We start from the raw sequence: 12,532 nt of genomic DNA on the forward strand, positions 1-12,532 counted from the left end.
CATCCTATGAATGCATTGGAAATGTGCCATGAGGGTTCTTAGAGGCTGGTACATATTGGATATTAATGTCTCTGTATTGTGGGGTGTGCACGGCCAGTGCAAGTGGAACATGCCCTGTTTGGTGTGTTTGCGAAGGTGGGAGGATGAATATTAATGAGGTGAGTTGTCCCATTAGTAAGAAGGCTAAACAATGTTAATGCCTGGCAAGTGGCTTCTCACCACTATCTATTGAGAATCTCAGCTCGCTGCTTATGAAAAGTATAAAAGATGGAGTGAAATAACCTCAGTGTCAAGGTGGGTCTCATTGTACTTGTCATTGTACTTGTCAACAAGTGGTAGTTGTTGATTGGTAATTTAGGCCTTGAGAAAAGTCAATCAGTCTATCAGGGCAGAACCAGAATTAAAACTCTTTTTTAACTATGTTTTCTGAGAGATGGTCTGGACTGCTGCGGAGACACCTTGATGCTGGGTTGCCTTGGGGCCTCCTCCTGATGTCCTCGGGTGAGAAATCCAGGCCCAGTGTATCTCCATCCCCACTCCGTCGCTGGTGGCAGCATCAGTTAACTCAGAGCCAGGACCTGACGATAGATTTCCTTCATCAGAGGAGGTGTAGGATCCACTCAGTGCAGCTGTCTGCAGCTTAGTATCGGCAGAAAAAGAGCACATTGCCAGGACCCCAGGGGTGATGTCAAATCATGGCAACTGGATGAGAAGAGAGGGTGATGTCTACAGAGAGGGAAGGATGAAGTTTTGAAGCAGTTTCTCTTTCTGGAACATCAATCTAATATCAGTTATTCAGTATTTTACAATTGTACAATTAGTTAATTAATTAATTTATTCTGTAATTGAAGATGACACCGGAGGCAGCAACATTATTTTGTTTTCATTGTACGTTGGTACAAGTGACAATATTAAATAAATCGAAATTTGTTAGCTCACTGCCTAATGTGCCGTGCCAGCAGCCCAAAACATAGAAGGTTGAGTTAGATGTATTGCTGCCTTTGCCTGACTGAACTGAGAAGGTGACCCTGATTAAGGTTTCAGGAAAAGGGGCCAAGGAATGCACGTTTATATCTGTGAACAATGCTTTGTAAAAGCCTTTTGAGTAAACTGGCCAGTTTTCTTATTTTCATTTATCCCTTAACTGTGTTTGTTTGTCTGTCTTTCTTTTGACTGAATGGGGTCTGAAAACAAATGTTTTGGGTTTCAAGCAAGGATATTAATCAGCTGACCATGTTTAATTTTCTCTCTGCTAAAGTCATTGTGTATATAATAAATTGCTAAGTATGTTGTTTAAGGTACAAAACTGGTGTCTGAGATTGGTTATTCAAAAATGTGGTTAGGAACGATTGGAGCGCTGATCTGGGGGTCTTCAATGGTTTAAATTTACCATGTTGCGAACAGAGGTAGAAAGGCTGATTTGGTTTGGCTGTTGATCTTCATGCCATAACAATAGTGTGCATTATTGACTGCTCGCTACTGCACATTTTCCTCTCTGATACTTAACACTGATTTAACAATGTGGTGCAGGTATTGTCAGCACTGTCTGTGGGAAGAGTTGAAGAAATGCTCCATGTGACAAATGATGGAAGTAACACGGCGATCTCATTGGTATTCCTCAAAAAAAGTGAAGCCACCATAATGTCATATAATTACTCTGATAGGGAGAGACAAATTTTGAGCGTCAACCCACATTAGGTAAAGGTGAGGTTGAACAGGTGGGACCTTGGCCACTAACAGCACTGTTGATATTTACTCTACTTTGCAAACCAGTTTTCCAGCTAATTTCGCTAACTCAGCTAACCAACCCCGACAATGGTTTTCTGTATTTAATATTCAATTGTGCTCTGACACTGATATACTCACACCTAATTCTAATGAAATCTAAACTTAGAATTTATCTTTTGCAGTCATTATTTAGTTTCAGAAGGTCTAAACTTAAAGTCCAATGGAATAAACCGGAATTATTTCTTAGGAAAGAAAACAAAGTTTTCTGTTGAATGGTAAGATTTTTGAAGTTGTTTACAGGACTAATATAAAATGTAGTTGAGTCATAATCAGGGCACCTATAGAGTATCACTGGATCTACTGTAGCTGATCAAATGACCAATTTCAATCTTCATTTAATCTATAAGAATGATCCAAGCTTAAAAACATACTTCCAAGCACTGCAAAATAGTTTCTGAACTGTCGCTATATTTTTTTAAAATTAGCATTGAATTGACAAGAATCTATCTTTTTATGACATTAAAATGATGCAAAGTGAGTCTTGTAAATACCCCAGGCAGCTTAATGAGACTCAAATTGCAGATACAATAACATAGAAGTATACGAATTAGGAGCAGGAGTGGGCAATTGAGCCCTTTGATCCACTCTGCCATTTAACATGGTCATAACTGATCTTATCCTGGTCTCAACTCCATTTTCCTGCCTACTCCCCGTAGCCCTTTACACTACTTTTCATCAGAAACATATCTATTTCTTTCTTAAATCCCTTGATTGATTCTGCCTCCACTACTTTCTGTGGCAGTGAGTTCCACAGATTCAAAACCCTCTATACATGTGGTTTCTCCTTATCTCAGTTTTGAACCTACTTCCTCTCACTCTATATCTACACCCTTTTGTTCAAGACTGTCCCACAAGGAGGAAATCTGTTTGAAGTCTAACTTACCAATCTCCCTTATCATTTTATACACCTCAATCAGATTTCCCCTCATTCTTCTGAACTCCAGTGAGTATAAGCCCAATCTATTCAACTGCTGTTTGTATGATAGCCTCCTATCCCTGGAATCCAGCTGGTGAGCCATCCTGAACTGCTTCCAGTGCCACAAGATCCTCAATTAAGGACACCAAAACTAGACACAATACTCCAGATACGTAAGCACTATTCTTTTACATCCATTCCTTGTATTTAATTTCACCTTATTAATTCTCCGTAAGACCATAAGACATGGGAGCAGACATTAGGTCATTCAGCTCATCAAGTCTGCTCCACCATTGAATCACGGCTGATAAGTTTCTCAACCCCATTCTCTTGCTTTCTCCCCATAACTCTTGATCCCCTTGATACGCAACAACCTGTCTATCTCAGTCTTAAATATACCTTATGACCTGGCCTCCACAGCCTTCTGTTAGAGACAAAAAAGCTGCAGATGCTGGAATCCCAAGCAGACAAGCAGGAGGCTGGAAGAACACAGCAAGCCAGACACAATCAGGAGGTGGAGAAGTTGATGTTTTGAGTGTAATCCTTCTTCAGGACCTGAACAACAGTTATATCTGAAATGTTGACTTCTCTACCTCCTGATTTACCTGACTTGCTGTGTTCTTCCAGCCTCCTCCTTGTCCATAGCCTTCTGTGGCAATGAATTCTATAGATTCACCAATCTCTGGCTAAGAAGGTTTCTCCTTATCTCCATTCTAAAAGGCCTTCCCTTTCCTTGAGGCTATGCCCTTGGGTCCTAGTTTCTCTTACCAATGGAAACATCTTCCCAACATCCACTCTGTCCAGGCCATTCAATATTCTGTATGTTTCAGTTAGATCCCCTCTATCCTTCTAAACTCCATCAAGTATAAACCCAGAGTCCTCAAATGTTACTCCCTACTAACAAGATAAATGCTTTCTCACTCTGCTGTTTCAGAGTTCAGCATGAATTATTCTTGCTGCTCTTGCTTTTAAGAGAAATTGCTTTTAAGACATAGGTATGTAGTCAAGTTGAGTCACAGTTCCAAAGCTATTGTGCAGTGTTGCTTAAATAGGACACAGATGGCTGGTAAGAAGAATGAAAAAATATTACACTGATATGGAGAGGAAATTGCGGTTGGGAAAAACTAAGGAAGCTTTACACATCATGTAAGAAAGCTTTCCTTCTTAGATTGTCTCCCAGCTCTTGATTGTTGAGTGATCTGCAGTCTGATACAGAGTTAATTGGAGTTATTTACTGGTGTCTTGTTGTTTGAACACTAACAGCTTGTAAGAAATGGAAATATTATAAATGGCAACTTTTAGCATAAGGTTAGAATTCTTATGGAATTGGCAATGATAGCAGAAGGCCACCTCAGCAGAGAAACCTACTTTCAGTCTCTCTGGAAAAACAACATAAACAGCCCCTTGAAATGTTGAGCTCTTTTGATTCAGGCTTCCACATTGATATTCCTGAAAGTGGCTGTATTTTTTTGTATTCTTTATCTGTAATGTTCTGGTGAGGACTAGCAAATGGCTTCGACATGAGACAAAGTGAAATTGGTCTCAGGTTAAAGTAATGGAAGGGAAAGGAGGTGACCATTGTGACATTTCAGGTATTTGTCCTGGATCCTTACATTAGAAATGTTCAAATGAATCATTGATGTCTACCTGCCCTAGAGATAAAGTATACTGTATTAAAGGGTGTTCAGGGAGAGTAGACATCATTAGTTGGTAGTCCTCATCAGGCAATCACCTTTTTTATTATTCATTCACAGGATGGAGGTCTCACTAGTGAGGCCAGCATTTATTGTCTTTCCTTAATTGCCCAGAGAACAGTTAAGGATCATCCACATTGATATGGATCTGGAGTCACATGTAGATCAGGCCTGTTAAGGCTGGCAGTTTCCTTCCCGAAAGTGTCTTCGCCTCGCTCCATCCCTGCACAAGCTGATTCGGGATGGGCCTCAAAATGTCCTCAAACCTGCCTCAGTATCACAAAAAGACGAGAGGCTGAAGATGCTGGAAATGTGAAATAAAAATAATCACAGAAAATACGGCAGACCCAGCAGCATCTGCAGTGAAAGAAATGGAGTTCAGGTTTCAGATCTGTGACATTTCATCAGAGCTGAAAGTGCTGCTGAGCATTTCTGGAATGTTCTGTTTGTCTTTCCTCAGCTTTAGAGAGGTGATATGAAATAGCCTTGAGAGCTTTCTGCATGAGGAAATGTGCAGGTCGTCTCTCCACAGAAAAGTGCAAGTCGCTCTCTGACAGTTTTCGAGAGATTGACAAGATGTCTGCAGAACGAGCAGAGAAGCAGTCCCAGAGCAGAGGCCATTGTGGGGAAACAATCCTGGAGCGGAGGCCGGCGGTGGGGAAACAGTCCCAGAGTGGAGGCCAGTGTGGGGAATCAGTCCCAGAACGGAGGCCAGTGTGGGGAAACAATCCCAGAGCGGAGGCCGGCAGTGGGGAAACAATCCTGGAGCGGAGGCCGGCTGTGGGGAATCAGTCCCAGAGTGGAGGCCAGTGTGGGGAATCAGTCCCAGAGTGGAGGCCAGTGTGGGGAAACAATCCCAGAGCAGAGGCCAGTGTGGGGAAACAGTCCCAGAGCGGAGGCCAGTGTGGGGAAACAGTCCCAGAGCGGAGGCCAGTGTGAGGAAACAATCCCAAAGAGGAGACCAGTGTGGGGAAACAGTCCCAGAGCGGAGGCCAGTGTGGGGAAACAGTCCCAGAGAGGAGACCGGCTGTGGGGAAACAGTCCCAGAGAGGAGGCTGGCTGTGGCGAAACAGTCCCAGAGAGGAGACCAGTTTGGGGAAACAGTCCCAGAGAGGAGGCTGGCTGTGGCGAAACAGTTCCAGAGTGGAGACCGGCTGTGGGGAAACAATTCCAGAGCAGAGGCCAGTGTGGGGAAACAATCCCAGAGCGGAGGCCAGTGTGGGGAAACAATCCCGGCGCGGAGGCCAGTGTGGGGAAACAATCCCAGAGCGGGGGCCAGTGTGGGGAAACAATCCCAGAGCGGAGGCCGGCTGTGGGAAACAATCCCAGAGCGGAGGCCAGTGTGAGAAACAATCCCGGAGCGGAGGCCAGTGTGGGGAAACAGTCCCAGAGAGGAGACCAGTGTGGGGAAACAGTCCCAGAGTGGAGACCAGCTGTGGGGAAACAATCCCAGAGTGGAGGCAGGCTGTGGGGAAACAATCCCAGAGCAGAGGCTGGCTGTGGGGAGACAGTCCCAGAGCGGAGGCAGGCTGTGGGAAAACAATCCCAGAGCGGAGGCTGGCTGTGGGGAGACAGTCCCAGAGCTGAGGCCAGTGCATGGAGCGAGTTCTGGGTGCATGCCGGCATGGGAGGAAGCAGTCCTAGAGTTTGCCTTGGAGCAGCAGCGAGTAAGTGTGGAATGGACTGGATGTTTGGCGCAGAGTGGGGATGGCTGTTGGTCTGAGGTCTGGCACGGGCAGGCACACCTCGTGTGGAAGCCCTTGCAACCCCAGGGCATCAATGTGGACTTCAACAGTTTCCTCATTTCCCCTTCCCCCATCTCACCCTAATTCCAAACTTCCAGCTCAGCACTGACCCCACGACTTGTCCGGACTTGTCCTACCTGCCTATCTCCTTTTCCACCTATCCACTCCACCCTTTCCTCCCTGACCTATCACTTTCATTCCCCCCCCCCCCCCCACTCACTTATTGTACTCTATGCTACTTTCTCCCCACCCCCACCTTCCTCTAGCTTATCCATCCACGCTTCAGGCTCTCTGCCTTTATTCCTGGTGAAGGGTTTTTGCCCGAAACGTCGATTTTACTGATCCTTGGATGCTACCTGAACTGCTGTGCTCTTCCAGCACCATTAATCCAGATATTGTAATGTAATTTTTTTTTGAATTTTTTCATCTGACTGCAATGTCAATCCTTTAAATATGTCTTATTTCTAACTTATTCTTTAGACACTGTAAAGTGATGCAACTATTTTTCGTTTTATTCCTTTTTGTATTTAAGACCTGTACCTAAATATTTGTACTTAAGATGGCTCCGTAATAGGTGACATTGTCAAACTTTTCACTGCACTCCTGACAATAAAGGATATTCTTCTATTGTAAAGGACATTCAATTCATTGTCATCATTAATTCCAGATTTTTATTGAATTCAAATTCCCCTATGGCAGGATTCAAACCCAGGTCCCCACAACATTATTTGGCGAGCTGGATTAACAGTCCTGCGATAATACTACTAGGCCTACGATGATGCAAGGTGGACCAGGGAAGATGGAGGAAGACTGGGGAAAGAATTCCATACATTTTGGCAAGAGATCAGTTGCTTTCCATGCATTATCTTGAATCAGTGAATTGTTCTCAGTGTCCCAGCTAGTTATTTTTTCTGTCTATTTAGCTGGGCCATCGCATCTAACATTTTTCTTAACTTTAAGTTAGTATATTAAGTTTGCTAAGTACAAATACTCAACTGTCTTTTGTTGGTATCTCTGACCCCTGAACCCCACATTATTCATACATTCAATATTTTTCACACTAGAGAGAGAATATGGATTTGAGAGTGTAGTGCTGGAAAAGCACAGCAGGTCAGGCAGCATCCAAGGAGCAAAGGCCCTTCATCAGGAATGCCTGAAAATGTCGATTCTCGTGCTTCTCAGATGTTGCCTGACCTGCTGTGCTTTTCTAGCACCACACTCTTGATTCTGATCTCCAGCATCTGCAGTCCTCACTTTCTCCTAGAGAATTTGAATTGCTTTGTGCAATGAAAAGTAATAGAGGCACTCACTAAGAGGGAAAAATGTGTAGAAATGGAATTCAAATAAAGAAATGATAAATATATAAAGAGATTTTAATGAGAAAGATTTTGAGTAAGCACCTACAAAAAGATGGGGAATGGATGAAAGAGTGGTTACCAATAGTGGAGCAAGGTTGATGGGTAACAAATGTTAGATCAATGTGGAGGAACAAAGTGTGCAAGTGAATGTGTAATTGATGATCTAAGGATTGGATGAATGGGGATGCATTAGTAGGTCGCGATTAAAGTGGGCTCAGAACTAGTGTAGTGTGAACTAGGGCAATTGAACTTTGTGGCTTTACTGAGTAAGGATGTTTGCAATACTACATTCAATGAGTCACAGTTTATGTTATGTGAGCATTAATACACTTGATTCTTAAGACCATGGGAGTAGAGGTTAGTTTTAGTAAAGATGTTTTTTTTTCAAAAATGGAAGAAAGTGGTCGTTCATAGAACACGTCTGGATAGAAAGTTCTACTTGAGGTCAAACATGACACCTGGATTTGATGTTAGGCAAAACTGCTAATCAGGCAGGGGAGATAGGTGGAATCATGAGAAAATGTATGCAGAAACTCATAGGAAGCATTTGAAACCATTTGAATTTCTGCAAAAACTGTTCTAAAATCTTTTGCTTGTTTTCTACTTATGCTAATGTTTTTGTCAGGATATCAGTTTGCACCCTTGCTATGTAAGGCTCCCTTAGCGACAAAAATGTTTTTATTTTCAGCAAAGATAACCTCTAAGGATCAATTAGAAACAGAAATAGGACATCTGACAACCCAGAGACATATGTCTATGGGGGTAAAGAAAAAAGGAAGTGCATTTTTTTGCCTGGTTAGCAGAATGCAGTGACTTTGAAACTGGGGCACTGCAGGTAGAACATGACAGACAGGATCTGTGCATGTTTTACAGTAGTGGCATCATCTCTTCAGGATTTTAGAAAATGCATTAAGCTTGAATGGAAATGGCCCTTGTGACTTATAAGACATGACATTCCAAAAGTATTTAGCAAAATATGATAATTGCATATTTCTACTCATTTGCATAATTGAACAAAATATGTCATTATGAAAAAAATGCTGAAGAAGTAATTAACAAAAAAGATGCAATTGCCATCTGGGAACACTAATTATTCCATAGAAAATAGAGGGGAAAGAAAGTAATTTTAAAATAAAACTGCTCTGTTCATGGAATTACTCAAAAAGTGCTACCATCTTCTGACAATGAATATGCACAGACTACTGTTTCTATTATAATGTCATGTCTATTTTTATTTTGAACATGACAATCTGTTTTACTGAACTATTTTCCAGCACACCATGCAGACCTAGATTTCAACGAATGTGTATGGTACTACCAAAAGATGGCTCTGTTGGTATTCCTGTCAGTTTGACTCAGTTAGCAGTGACTCAGTCAGATATTCTGCCTATAAATTAGAAGGTTGCTAGTTCGGGCTGCATTATGGGTTCCAAAATCTGATCCAAAAATATCTCTTCAGTGGAGTCATAAAATATGTGTCCCATTTTCCAAAATACTGAATGTAAAACAATATTTTATCAATATTATACTGCCAAGCTGGATCTTTCAAGCGCTGATTGTTTCCAGCATTAACCTTGCTATAAATTGTAGGGATTGTTCCAATAAATGTTCATTGTCATTGGCTGAATGCAACTCCCATCCTTGCTTTCCTATTGTTCATTCTCTGTCCATTCTCCCTCACTCCCGTTTCAAAATAATGTAAAAGATTCAACAGCATGATCTGAAGAGGAACAAATATTTTGACCAGTATTCTTCTTTCAACCAATACTACTCAAGCCAATTTTGTATCAGGTCTTTTTGTTGGACTCTGATTTTCTGAGTTTACATGTATAATAACAATAACTCTGTTTCAAAAATAATCCATTGGTTGTAAAATGCTTTGTGTTATCCTCTATTAAAAATGCGGTTTCATTCATACTTACAAAGTATCTGAAAGTGCAGAACAAATTTTCACTGTTCAGGAAAATTTTGCTTTTCCTTCTTCTTGTGTTTCATGGTAAAATGTTAAGTAACTAAATCATTTTTATCATTAAACAAACATTTAAAATAATTTAATCTAAGTAAGCTCTCAGCCAGTAAAACACTGTTAAATGAAATTCCAGTTTCTGAAGTAACCCTTCATGCATTAATCTCTTTCCTACTTTCAGCATGCAAGTGTTAATAATTAAAATGTGTTAAAAGAGTAATGCCTTCAGTTTTTTTTTGGCAAGACACTAAAAATTAGATGTTTTGAAATCTTTTCATTGATTTGGTCAGCAGTTATCAAGCATTACTTGCAAATGCTAATATTCAGCTGAAGACCCCCTGCAATTGCTAATATCGACATTCCCAGGAGATACAACATCGCCAACCCAGCAGCCAACAGTGCTATAATTGTAGAAAGATTTTAATACTGTATACAATATGCTGGTGAGTTAATAGCTCGCAAGAAATAGAGAAATATCTTGATCATTTGGATTCCTTGTTATATAATCAAAATTTTAAAATGTTAAGACCCAGCTTGTAAAACAAAAACAAAAAGCCTTCCATTTAGATTTCTAAAAAGGACACTATGTAAAACACAACAAAACCACATCACAAAAAGTGCAATATTTCAACCATAATTTATCTCAAATTTGCATAGTTGAAAAGTGTGAATACCAGTCTCATTAATACATAGGTTATTCATACTTTCAGCTTAAAATTCAATTAATTATAGTCGAAAGATTATAAATTTCTATACACAAGCAAATGAAGATTTGGTTCTGTAACTTCCTGACTTTCACAATCATAATTCATAATATGAATTTCATAGATTCATACAGCAAAGAGAGAGACCATTTGACTCACCATGTTTGTGTTAGTTCTTTGAAAGACCTATACTTATATCCCATCCTCTGCACTTCAAACATTTCCCAGTAAATTTCTTTTTCACAAGTATTTGGGAAGCAGTGATTTAAATTCAGGTGCTTTAACATTTCCTGTGACTTTTTGAAAATAATCTTTCTTAAGATGTGAATATCACTGGTGAGACCAACATTTGCTACTCGTACCTAATTGCTCAGAAAGCGGAGAGATGAATTTAGAAGTTTCTGTCTTCAAATATTTGCACTTGTGTCTTGGTAAAGTTAGCTGTTTTACCAAATTTTCACTTGGTTCCCTCTCTTAAGTGTTAGCAATGGTTCAAATGACCATGAGTGTGAAGTTGATTTTTTTTACTTTGTTACTAATTTTTAGAAATAAAACCTATTGCAATGTGGAGTTTATTTTTTACAATTTCTCCATCTTTAACAGAAGTTGTTGCTCATTAGACCAGGTGGTTAGCACTGCAGCCTCACAGTACTAAGGTCATAGGTTCAAATCTAGCATCGGGTGACTGTCTGTGTAGTGTTTGCATATTCTACCTGTCTCTGTCTGTGTTTCCTCCCACAGTCATAAAAATATGCAGGTCAGGTGAATTGCACCATAGTATTAGGTGCATTAGTCAGAGGGAAATGGGTCTGGATAGGTTACTCTTTGGAGTGTTGGGCTGAAGGGCCTGTTTCCACACTGTAGGAAATCTAAGCTTAAGAGCTTATATTTCTCAAGCAAGGAGAAAAAAATTGATTTGAAGATATTTATACAGATATGAACACAAGCTACTTGCCGCAACAAATCTTTTCTCATACTAAGCCAGGAAGACCATCTACATTGATTGCTGTGATTGTTTGAGTGAGATGGAAATTTTGAACAGGTGAGTGGAGGTTTTGATACAACTTTCAGAGGGGAAATATTGAAAACAAGGCTGAGTACAAAATGTTAGAAGTAGAGTATAACTGGGACAGAGTATGTGGTTCTGCAGGGCATGGAGATAGGTGGGAAAGGGTGGGACTGCTGAGGGTATGTCAGTCCTGTTCCAGATAATATTTCTTTAATTTTTTTTACATTCAATCCAGAAATTGTTTTCAAAAGTTTCTATTCTCCTCCCTAATGTGCAAGCGTTCAACACATTACTTTTAACATCACTTTAAATTGCATCCTATTATACCTTCTAATTTGTCATTAGATATTATTTGGATGCTTTTGGTCTGCATGGATTGAAAGAATGATTCAAATTATGAGATTGGAAGCTTTCTTATTGGAATCATTTTGGATGATGCTGTTATGTTTTTTAATTCAATTATGATGAGGTCTTTGTGAATGAGTTGCAGGATAGTTGTATAAAACATATCATTGTCAATATATCAGACAAACATGAAATACATGCAAATATATATCAAAAAGGTTTTGTGAAATATTGTTAGAAAAAAATTAATGGTATTAATCTCATCACATATTTGAATGTCCCTCATATTCTACTACAGAAGATAGTTTTGTAAAGGGAACATTAATGAGCTAATTATTCAAAGGCTATTTGATATTTCATTCACCTTTGATATAAAAAAACAGTTTTTAAAGTTTTGAGTAGTCTTAAATATATTTAATTCATATCTTGATAGTAATTTTAAAGTCTTGTAAAAAAAAGTTATAGCTAAACCTTCACCAAATTTTCAGCCCACAGCTGAAAGTGCAGTGGACTAGTATAAAGAGAATGAATACTCCTCTTATTTTCATTTTCCAAGACAATCTACACTGTTCAGAAACATTATGAAACATATAGATAACATGTATTTCCTTGAACAGAGAAATCATTGTGGACCTACCTATACCACATGGATTACAGTCATCAAAAAGCAGCTCAGCACAAGCTTCTTATGGGCAACTAGGAGGTGGGCAATCCAGGATGACCCAGCTAGTGACACGCATTTCCTATGAGGAAATAAACATAAAAAAAAAGTTCTTGCTTGAAGGTGTGATAGAGGAGGTTTGTAATTCTGAAATATTTGGATTAAACTAACTGATCAAATCTACCCATTTTTTTTCTTTTTCCCTTTCTAAATCAAGGTGTTACATTAGCAGGTTATCAATCCTCTGAGACTTTGCCAGAATCTAAGGATTCTGGAAGTGTCCACTATCTCTTTAGCTACTTCTTTTAATATGCTAGGATGCATCCCATCAGGTCCATGGGACATA

The sequence above is a fragment of the Hemiscyllium ocellatum genome, chromosome 22 (assembly GCF_020745735.1).
Source record: "Hemiscyllium ocellatum isolate sHemOce1 chromosome 22, sHemOce1.pat.X.cur, whole genome shotgun sequence".
Taxonomy (NCBI): domain Eukaryota; kingdom Metazoa; phylum Chordata; class Chondrichthyes; order Orectolobiformes; family Hemiscylliidae; genus Hemiscyllium; species Hemiscyllium ocellatum.